We start from the raw sequence: 11,499 nt of genomic DNA on the forward strand, positions 1-11,499 counted from the left end.
ATTGTCTTTTATGTGCTTGTGTGTTCCCCATTATAGCTGATAATCAAAGTTATTAGAAACATACTTTTAATCATGGGGCCCTGAGTAGTCTAATGTGCTCTCCGTTACAGATCTCTGCCATCTCACCTGTCTGTGTGGGTTCGAGTCTTGGATTCGGCCAATGTTGGTATGTGAGAAAGCTTGTCAGTAACTTCTCATGGGTCAGTGATTCTTTCCGTGGTTTCCCGGGTTCTTCCTCCACCATTAATACTGGCCGCCATGTATAGCCTATCTTGTGCTGAAAAGTGGTGTCAAACCCTACAACAACAACATTTAATCACAGCTAGTCTCAGTATCACTTAACTTTTAGACAGTCTTATGCCAAAGGCAGTTCAGTCAACTCAAACTTAAAATTTTAAGACAGTAGCATTTTCATAACAAATTCTATGTGCCTACATTTCAAAAAATATCAAAGGACTGAATGACCTTTTTTTATTCCTTCTAATTACTATCAATATCACTATAATTTAAAGGCACTATTGTTGTCTTATGTTCACTCTACTGAATTTACCATTGTAAAACACAAAATACGATAATAATAATAATAATGCTTTATTTATAGATGGTGACTCATTAGTCGAGGATTATTCTCCCTTGAGGCCCTCTTAAGAAGAGTATAACAATGCACATTATATGAAGATAGCAATAATTACTGTTTATTTTAACATCTTTAGTATTAAGATACTAAATTCCATTATCTAACAGAAATACATACATGCTCATGACATCTCTTCATAAATACTGTAATATTTTCAGCAGATTTTACATGTAGTGGAAGCTTGTTCCATATAACTGTACCAGAGTATTGAAAACTCTTTTTAAATTGCTTTGTTCTTGCTTTTGGTGCTAGAAGGTTTCCATGTGATATTGATAATAGTGGTTAACTTTGTGATCTCTGTGCACATGGTAACTATTATATCATATATGTGTTAATATGAATAACATTTCTATTCAGAAATCAAGATGGAATGGATTACACATTATTTACATGGAATAATTAGGTTTATTAATATTTGCTAAATTTAAAAAAAGATTAGAAAGAATAGAAATAAGATGGTTTACTAGTTAGTGATTTTACTCACAAGATACAAACTCAAAGATACCAGTAAAGTACATTTAATATTATGTTACTCATGAATGGCTCTTTAAACTATTTATTTAAATAATTTAAAGCGAAGAAAATATGATTTGCTCAAAATATCTATACAAGACTAGGGTTATTTTATACACATGACTACTTTATAGTCTGCCATACTGGCCAGACTTATGAAAAGTTCAAAATATTTTATCAAAGTAACTAATTACATTTTCTTTATTGTAAACAATAAAAATATTTTAAAACATTCTAAAGATGATAGCTCATATCTTTTTATTTTGGCTACAATGAAGAAAGAACTATCTTGTACAAATTAAAAGAACAGAGTCTCTTACCAACCCCTGCAACATATCTACTCTACTGATATTTTCATCTCATACATGATACCTAAAGAACATGTATATTTGGATGGATTTGGTGGTGGACTTTGGTGAATTTTTGGCAGAGTTGCTTGTGGATTTGAGTAGATTTTGGTGTTTTGTGTAACCATATTATGGCTGTTAGATTCTTACCACTGCCCTCTGCAACCCATCACCAGTGAAAAGTTTTCTGATGAAGCTTCCAGCTGAGTGATTTTTTCCTAGAGCAACTTATCATTATCCCTTATTTAATGCAGACATCTGTTCAGTACAGTGTTCAGACTCCAGCTATGAAGTGGTCCCCAGATTCAACAGAGAGGATTTATGAGTTTCCCCAGACTGATTTCGTACAGAACAACTAACTTTCTTATTTGAATTCCCAAATGGTGACAACCCCATTTTGATATGACCATCCATTCAGGAGGAGTAGCTATAACAAGATTTCCATGAATTTCTCTGTAAACTGAATAAAAATAGTCTCTATGAACATTCTCCATTGTAAAACCCACTTATGGAATTGACGCAAAACCAGACACTCGGTGTGCCGATATAATGATAACAATGTAACAAGGGGGTGCTTCCATCAGCAACGTGCCACCATCTTACTATTTTTGTACAGAGAGTGTAGACCTCTTTACAGGTACTATGACACCAATGTGACAAAGTAACAGAACCAAAACCAGTAAGCTTTCAAACTTAATTATCACAGTTATAAATGAAAATGTCAGGGGAACTTGTAGTACTAAGAAGCTAATCAAAACTAGTCCTTGTAAAGGTCAATGAATGTCCTGAATGAATGAAAATTGCCTTAAACATTTCAAAACCGGAAATGTACTGGTCCTCCAAGAACCATGATGTTTTCAAGATGACATTGTCCAGAATTACTCTGAATAATTTATATCAGTTCTAGTCCAAATAATGAGCACTTTCTATTTGAAATGAAAAGCCCAAACAAATGTTTTTCCTCTAGAACAGTATCTAAGTACAACATAAAACAAAAAACTGCAGACTTACAACAGGAAAACAAGAAATGTGAATGTCTCCAAAATCAGAATGAAACTTATTGCTCAGTTCTGTTTTAATAAACACTATGTCTATTCTGACTGTATTTTACAGTAGACCCCACGTGACAAAATACACTACTGATTTTACATCGAATTGGCCTATTCATGTGACCTAGCCCAGCCAATGGGAAGTTAGAATTATTCTAGAAATATTGAACCAACATCAGCCAATGAGAAATTAAGCGAAAAAGTGCCACTCAATTCTTCTTATTATTAATAACTGTGAACACATACGTAAACATCTATTTATTGATCCAATGCAATATTATGCTTTTAACAGATTCAGGCCATGTAGGCAAAACCAACTAAAGATAGTATCAAACTCGATACATATATATGAAAATAAAGATTGAAGTAAAAAACATTCATAAATTTTTTTACTTGTATCCACAATAGATGAGATGTGATATTATTTGTTAAAAGAATAAGACCCACACCCCATATTTGTATTCTTTTTTTTGCCTTTAATATTTTTTTTAGGGTGCTCAAATTTCACACTTGTTGCATCCTTTCCTTTGCACAGACATCTTCATTTATCTGTGCTGTGATCATTATTTAACCTTGTTTAAAAACATAATCTTAAGTTGTTATGGTATAAAAAAATTCAGCAAAATACAACTATGCAATAAAGCACCAAAAAAAAAAAAAACAATAGGAAAGTATATACAGACCTGTATTTAACTTTTCATAAGGAGCATTAGAGAAAAAAAATAGGCAATCTCCCCCACAAAAAAAACATACATTACCCGATTTGTATTCGTTATATACACTGTACAAAAAATGCTCACATTTTGGAGAATTTTTTATATTAGTTGTTGCAGGCACTAAAATAAGTTGTTTGCACTTACTATGAGCAAAAGCCATGAAAAGGATTATATTTTATTTGCCAATATGTAATTTCTGATGCTATGACTTTAACAAAAATACCATATTTATGTAATTGCAATGAAATTTTAAATTTGACCCTTTATCATAAGTTTTAGTCCTACAACGTAAGACACATCACCCGATATTTTTGTTTTGGCGGGCGAGGTCACGCTATGGATTGTTTTCACAGATGTCACGATTGTGTACGCAAATACCCAAAATGCAATGAGTGCATATCTTGTGCCGCCATTCTGAGTCCTTAACAAACCTATATCAACACGAGTCATCTACAGATATTAGTAAAGTATTAAATACAATAAACGTATAATAGACTATGTCTGGGATTTTAAATTACACTATATTAATAAGGAAACATTATGTAAGTCTAAGGAAGGGGGGGGGGTCTCTCCCCAGCCCAGTATTACTTAAAGCCTCAAATATTTTAAATAGGTTTAAAAGATTAAGAGCAGAACCACAATCTCTATGGGAAGGTATCTATATATACCGTTATGGATTCACATTAAGAAATAGGTGGGACATATATAAAGATAATAAGTTAACCAAACAATTAGAAATACCCAGAAATCAAAGGAATATAAAAGAATTACTATTAAAATATAGAGACAAAAAAGAGCTCTGGAATAGGGAAGAAAAACTGACTTATAACTGGATAAGTGAGGATATGACAAAAGACATTAAAAGCATAGTAGGAAAAGAAAATATACACATAAACTGAAGAAGAGCATGGGGATACTGGAATAAACTAGGCTCCCTGAAAATTCAAAACCTCTGCTTCAAATACATGCACAATGCATGGTTGACAGGAGAGCTAGCAATGTGACTGCACATGGTCAGAGTACCGCCAAAATGTCAACTGTGTGAAAAAGGACCATTTTCGAAATTTCATGTTATGGCACAATGCGAAAACTCCAAAACTAATAGGCTAAAAGTCATAACTGTAATAAATAAAATGGATAAATACAAACACCAAAACATTTTATATTTAGATGGAAACTTTAACAAAAAAATATATAAAATTACTGATTACATCGTTACAACTGTGAGGGCCTGTGGCCAAGTAATAATGATAGGGAAATAATAGTAAAAAGGGTCGAGAGGCGGGGGCAATGAGAACTATCAATAGTGGTAGTTACCCAAAAGGGTTATTGCCTCAGCTACCTCAAAATAAGTAGATCCCTGAATTTTTTCCCCATAAAATCTTTTGTTTTGTAAATTAATATCTTTAATCATTTCTCTGTGGAAACCTAGGGAGAAAGGACAGGGACCTCCTGTGGGGAAAGTACGAGACAAGGAAGCCATGGGGCTAAGTCACATGGCGCTACGTGAAGTGAACATGCCAATGGAAGAGTCTAGAAATAACACCCGCATGGAGGACATGGGGACTTACAAAAGAAAACAAAACATAACCTTTGTCTCGCAAACATAACACCTGTGCAGTTATTCTACTGTACAGGATAACCCAAATGGGAAAGTATATGGCAATTGTTTGGAAATAAAACATCAAATAAAAGGTAGCCAAGTTCGAGGGAGTGAACTATGGGAAAATAAAGAGTATACGGAGCTCTCTAGAACACAGCTGACCCTGGCTTAATACTATAAAGCGAAATGTGACACACTATTATAGCATACACCAAAACAATAAGTTTTTTCTTTTTTCTCTAAAATTAGTGCATCATCACTTCGCAAAAATTCAAAATTGAAATAAATCAATCAAATAAATTATAAGAAAACGCATTAGATCCAGGTTATAAGGATCGTAAAACAACTGGGTACAGATTTGATATAGAAGGCAATCCCTACACGAATACAATCATAACATGAACAACATATAGCATACTCACCAATAGCACACACGGGATATAGGGACCTCCAGCCAAGGTATAAAAAAAATAGGAGATGAACTCCGAGTAAAGTGATAGAAACCTATTGGAGAGACCAAACCTACAGAAGACACTAGGAATGTAAATACTCGGTCAAATTTTTGTACCAAATGCTTTATTAAAAGCAGAAAACAAGCAACATATTGGTGGGCTTCAGAAACACATAAAACACTTTTATCTTTGGTTAGGTGGGTGGGGGCATCTGTCTGGTGCCCCCCCTCAGTCATCACGTATATTCAAGATAATAATCTGCTTTAATTGTCGATTAGGATTGTAACGGGGGCAATTCTTTACAAAATCTAAATAGGGCTTTCTCTGCTTGATGGGGGGGGGGGGGCTGATGCAACCAAGCGAAGTTAGCAGACGAATGGATAGAGTGAAGCCTTGAAATAGTCCCCACTTATTTCATTTATTCTAACCCAGGTTAGTTTCTAATAAAAGGGTTTTCGGTGATATAATTTAGTTACTAGAGAAAGAGAGAGAGTAAGACAGAAAGTTCTAAAAGTTGAATGACAGAAAGAAGAGAAAGAAATATGGCTCATTTTATTAAAGTGAAATTATTACTTACTGAAATCAAGAAGCAAAGATGAAATTCGAATGAAAATAAGGCTTATTTAAAGTAAATAATTAGTTAAATAAGCAGTTACAAATTAAGGATGTGTTTTAGGTCGATGGAGACTAAATTTAAGAAGGAAATTAGGAATGTATGTTGTTGTTGTTGTTGTATGGTTTAACGCCATTTGCAGTACATGATAGGCTATATCACAGGAGTCTGATGTTTTATCAATAAAGTACGGCAAAATCTCTAACAATATGAAATCCCTTTATCGATAATATAAATAAACACAAGGAGTACAAGCATGACCACAACCCTTCGCCCGATTCAACTTTTCACATGCGTCTTTTATCACTTCAGAATCACAAGAAGACTGAAAAACTACACATATACATTCAAAAGACAGTAACGTACCAACGCATAACTCTTAAATGACCATGTCCTGAATCCAATCCGGTGAATTAACCTTTATTTTCACCACTTTGGTCAAAATCCCTTTCTAGCAAAATCAGCTGGATGGAAGCAGTGCATTCTACCGGTTTCTACCCTGCAGTAAATATGCCTAATAACATGATAAAATTAATTTCACAAGATAAAATGTTTATCTTGCTTTGTATTTCAGATTGTATCATTTTATAATTTTATTTAAATTTCCAGAACAGAAATATGTAGTCAAAGTTTTGATAGTAGAAATAACGGTTGATGACGTCACCTACCGTCATAAATTTCCCTATTGGTGGCGCTCTACAGTTTCGTATTTTGCATAGGGTTAGAATTTTAAGGAGAAAGAATTTCCCATGATTTCTTCACTGGTTATACAGGCTATATAATAAAGACTTTGTATATCTTAGGTGCTGTGAAAAGAACTTTTAATTCCCTTTATTTTGATGTATGATTGATGGCTGTACTATGAGTTCTAGAGTATACACCTTAGGCTCACTTAAGATGTGCTCGTTTAAAAAAACTGCTAGCTCCGCATGGTCATTTTCACTTCCTGGACTTCAGAGGTAAATTGTAGAAAAAAGAGCCGGTAACTTTTTTTACTTTTCAGATATTTTGTACTTGGTTCATTGCACTTTCAGTAAATGCTATTGTCTACTTCAGCAAAATTTGTTTTCCCTATTTTAATAATTGCTAAAGTTAGTGTACTTTTGATTAATTCTGGTTAATTTGTCAAGCACAGGGGAGCATCCATTTTGTTGTACCGTGTGTTTAGATCATGTACAATTTCCACAAGCACAGTATCCAAAGAAGAAATGTCAGCCACATTACATAAAAGTAACATAGAGGTATGCCAACATTATCTCCATTGTGAATCTTACAAATGCAAACAACTTCACCTTACCTACGTCACTCTCTCAAAAGTTCAAATTAATTGGTGAGCGCCACCATAAATAGTATTAGGGTGTATACCCATGGAGTTATTGCTGTTTGTATTAATATTGGCTCATTTAGTTTATATTCACTAAATTTTAGAACTTAAAATGTGTCTTTCATTCCAAAATATGCTTTAATTAAGAGGTTGCAGGTAGGCTTGAGAAGAGTTAGGTCCCTTGGCATTGTATACAATTTGGCATTGACTAATGGTAATTAGAAACCTCTGTGTGTACCTCCTTTTTTTTTAAATACTGCATTAGTTTCACCATTCTCAAGGAAGATGATATCAGTTATTCTTTGAACTGGTAATAATATGGGTATTTTTTCTTTTTTCTAATTTTTAAATAAAACTATATGCACAAAGATGTAAAACAAAACACAACAAAATTCATTGTCATGGTGTTTAATATTGTTTTTATTTTCAGATAAAAATTCTATAGTATCATATGGTCTTGATATGTCACAAATATTTCACAGTAAATTAACAGATCAAGAATTAATTACATTTAAAAGAGCTTTAGCTCGACATACACAAGTCACCAGCAAGTGTCACATTTGGACAAGCTCACATGACCGACATGGTTATGGAATAATTTATGTAACCTTTCGTGGGAAAAGAAAGACTGTTTTGGCTCACCGACTAAAGTTTTATGTAGAAACTATGGTAAACTCACTACCATATCAGTGGGAGGTATCGCATAGATGCCATACAAAGACGTATAAATCCTGATCATTTATCACTTGAACCAAAAAGAGTAAACGTGGCTAGAAAATCATGTAAAGCCAATGGTGAATGCCAAGGCCATAGGGGCTATGGGAGGTGTGTACTGTGATAGTCAGGTAAATTTAATATTGGTTAAATGGTGTTAATTTAATGGATTTAATGTGTATGAATGTTCATTGGTTATAAAATTATTTACTGAACTGGCAAACATTTAATTTTGTATAAGTTTTCTGTTGCATTTTTGTTTGTGTTTTATGTAGCGTATATACTTATATTGACGACTCAATTTCCTCTCCCTATCTTTTACTGTTCTTTGATCTTGTTCTACCATGTGCTGAAATACTGGATCAGATTTATTAGAAACAATTCCACAAGACTTGGCCAGTATGAGTGTAGACTTTCCTGTACCATACACAGAGCTATGAAGGGCTGAATGACACAATGCATCAAAATTTCTGCTCCATACTGATGTCTTAGGTGCATATGTAAAAATCCTACTGTGCAAGCTTTCACATTTATTAGTGTTTAGAAGGCGTGAAATTTTACTTAGCTTGACATCTGAGACAAAATGTCTTAGTACCGATTCAAGCTTTTCAATATCATCAGAAGAAAGAGTTAAGTGTTTACCATATGGCAGAAATTTTGAAGAATAGGATGCTAAATGGGCAAGGCAGACTAAGGATGTTTTTCGACAATTTCCATGCTTATTACTGAAACATTGGATAATATTTTGGACGGCTGCCTTTGCCTTTGCCATAAATGCTTCTTCAGAACTGAAATGTTGTTGTATGCATACAAGCTCAAAATGTACTCTTCTCCTGATAGCAGTTGCGATTTTTTGTTGAAAGAGTTGTTTGTCCTTACCAGGGAAGGGACCAATTAAATGTACATTTTTGACATGTTTTTGAAGGGTGCACATAGCATGTAAATTGTCGTATGGGTCTCTGAACCTTAGCCGAATGTTCCCGGGCAGTCTTTTCAAGCTGAGCGCTTGCATCACAAGTTAAAGAATCAATCTTTAGTATGTTTAACAGGTCAAGCTTATTTAAATTTTCCTTTGCTAATTTGGTTTCTGTGGAGGACATCAAGTCTTCTGTGCGATGATTTTTTTTGCAGTTTAAGTGTATGCAGGTTTTTTTCCCACATAATTTGTTTGCAATGGACACACAGAGGGGAAGTTTTCTGCTTGTGGAATGTTCCACGACTATAGCCACAGACTGTGTGGCAGACTCCCCCCTACTCTGTGGTCTGTGGCTGTATGCAGTGTCTGTCTGTACCCGAATGCCTTTGTATGTTAAAACTGATTAACCTCATGAATAAATTTTTGATTTGCCACTAAAGCATATTCATTGACAGTTATTATAGTACTAAACAGTTCATTAAGTTTCTTGTATAAGTAGCCAGAAGGAGGCTGAATGTTCAGACATGATATGATAAATCTTAGGTCAGTCACTCCAACTTTGGTCTTGTGGCAACATCTCATTTAAATTTCCCGTGATTGGGCCTCTCTTTCTCTGTCCTGGGCACTTTTCTGGAAAGGCTGCCTGTTCTGCTTCCTGAAGATTACAGTTTGTACACTTAATGGTCAAAAAAACACATAGTCCTTGAGTTTTGCTTGCATACATCTGTGGACTGTATCGCAAGCAACTTCCAGCTCTATCATGCATTATGTGCAACTTTTCCAATATAATATTAAGTTTTTGTATGTTAATTATTATATTTCCACTGATGTTGTCCACACCGGTTGCCTCCTCATGTGACCCAACAATGAAGTTTTCTTCATTTTTTCTCTCCTTTTCAGGGTGAAGCTTGGATGGCACTTGATTTGGGCCACAAGATGATAGTGACTCTTCATAAACATCTAATCTTGGCTGCTTTATTAATGGAGATGCAGAGCCAGATTGCAACCTAGATCCTGGTTGGTCATTCTTGGCTATCTGTACACCATAGTTCCATGGTTGACTCTTTTGTGTGAACTGTTGTGGACGCTTTGCTCTTTTCATAGGTCTTCCGGCAGCCATGTTTTCTTAGGAAGTAGCTAATGTAGGTTGATGTAGTATCAGTGACGTCATGGTTACCAATTGTTCTTGGTTGTGATGGATCTTAGACAGGATGTGACATCATTGTCAGGCTGGGGCTTGAAATTGTTAGGAAGCAACCCCCCCCCCATGTATAAAAGCCTGCATGTTTGGAGGTTTTTAATTTGTTTGATCATATAATGCAGTAAACTTATTTCATTTTCATTGTAATCAATTGTGTATGTAATCAGCAATCACATTCATTGTCCATGGAATGGTCTCACCAGGAGTTAATTCCCCCTGACTTTTCATTTCAATTCTTTGGCATGCAAAGCATTAGTAGGGATTTAAATTAGGTTCCTAGTAACAAAGAAAAAGTAATTATTTACCAAAATTATACATTTTTGTCTACGGTTATGAAGTTATAGCATCAAGGACTTAATTTTATTAATCCAATGCTGGAAAATTGTTGCACTATTGTCTCAAACTATATGGACTTTTCCCCACTTTTCTCTCTTGATTTAAATGTAAACATGACTAAAGTATAGTATGCAACTTGGGAAATGATCAGAATACATCATTTAATGTTGGAATTGAAAAATAAAACAAATAATTCATATGTATTTTACTTTTGAATATATTTCTTTCATGTACAAATTACAGCATTTCCTAGTGACATCAGAATACAGTTTTGACGTCATGAAACTACATTCAAGCTACTTCCGAGGGGTAAAGTAAATTAATTATGTAGTTGTCATCTTGAAAGTAAATACCATGCATAATATATCAAAATATTTGAAATTGAATACACAGTAAGACAAATTTTTCTGCAAGTTGACAACACATTCTCATTGATTCTTTAAGGTGGCGCTCTACAGTTTCGTATTTTATATCTTAGGTGCTGTTAAAAGAACTTTTAATTCCCTTTATTTTGACGTATGATTGATGGTTGCACTATGGGTTCTAGAGTATACAGCTTGGGCTCACTTAAGATGTGCTCGTTTAAAAAAACTGCAAGCTCCTCATGGTCATTTTCACTTTCTGGACTTTCAGAGGTAAATTGTAGAAAATAGAGCAGATAACTTTTTTCACTTTTCAGATATTTTGTACTTGGTTCACTGCACTTTCAGTAAATGCTATTGTCTACTTCAGCAAAATTCGTTTTCCCTATTTTAATAATTGCTTAAAGTTAGTGTACTTTTGATTAATTCTGGTTAATTTGTCAAGCACAGGGGAGCATCCATTTTGTTGTACCGTGTGCTTAGATCATGTACAATTTCCACAAGTACAGTATCCAAAGAAATGTTAGCCACATTACATAAAAGTAACATAGAGGTATGCCAACATTATCTCCATTATGCATCTTACAAACACAAACAACTTCACCTTACCTTCGTCACTCTCTCAAAAGTTCAAATTAATTGGAGAGCGCCACCATTACTGAAAGATTCTGTGCCGTGTTCGGTACAAATATTAGACCCTAACGCATATTTACTGC

The 11,499-nt window shown here is 34.3% G+C and overlaps 1 protein-coding gene across 4 annotated transcripts in view; it reads right to left on the reverse strand.

Annotated features, from left to right (window-relative positions):
* LOC149795952 (uncharacterized) overlaps window positions 1–11,499 on the reverse strand; it is a 209,840-nt gene that overhangs the window by 95,816 nt on the left and 102,525 nt on the right. The window contains exon 1 of one of the 4 annotated variants that reach the window (XM_089965871.1): window positions 11,393–11,491. The exons of the other annotated variants lie outside the window; for them this stretch is intronic. The gene's annotated coding sequence lies outside the window, so the exon portion shown is untranslated. Of the gene's footprint in view, window positions 1–11,392; window positions 11,492–11,499 lie in introns of those variants that run through there. 4 annotated transcript variants of the gene reach the window in all.

Source organism: Sinohyriopsis cumingii, chromosome 7 (genome assembly GCF_028554795.1).
Source record: "Sinohyriopsis cumingii isolate HCF-2022 chromosome 7, ASM2855479v2, whole genome shotgun sequence".
Classification (NCBI taxonomy): Eukaryota; Metazoa; Mollusca; class Bivalvia; order Unionida; family Unionidae; genus Sinohyriopsis; species Sinohyriopsis cumingii.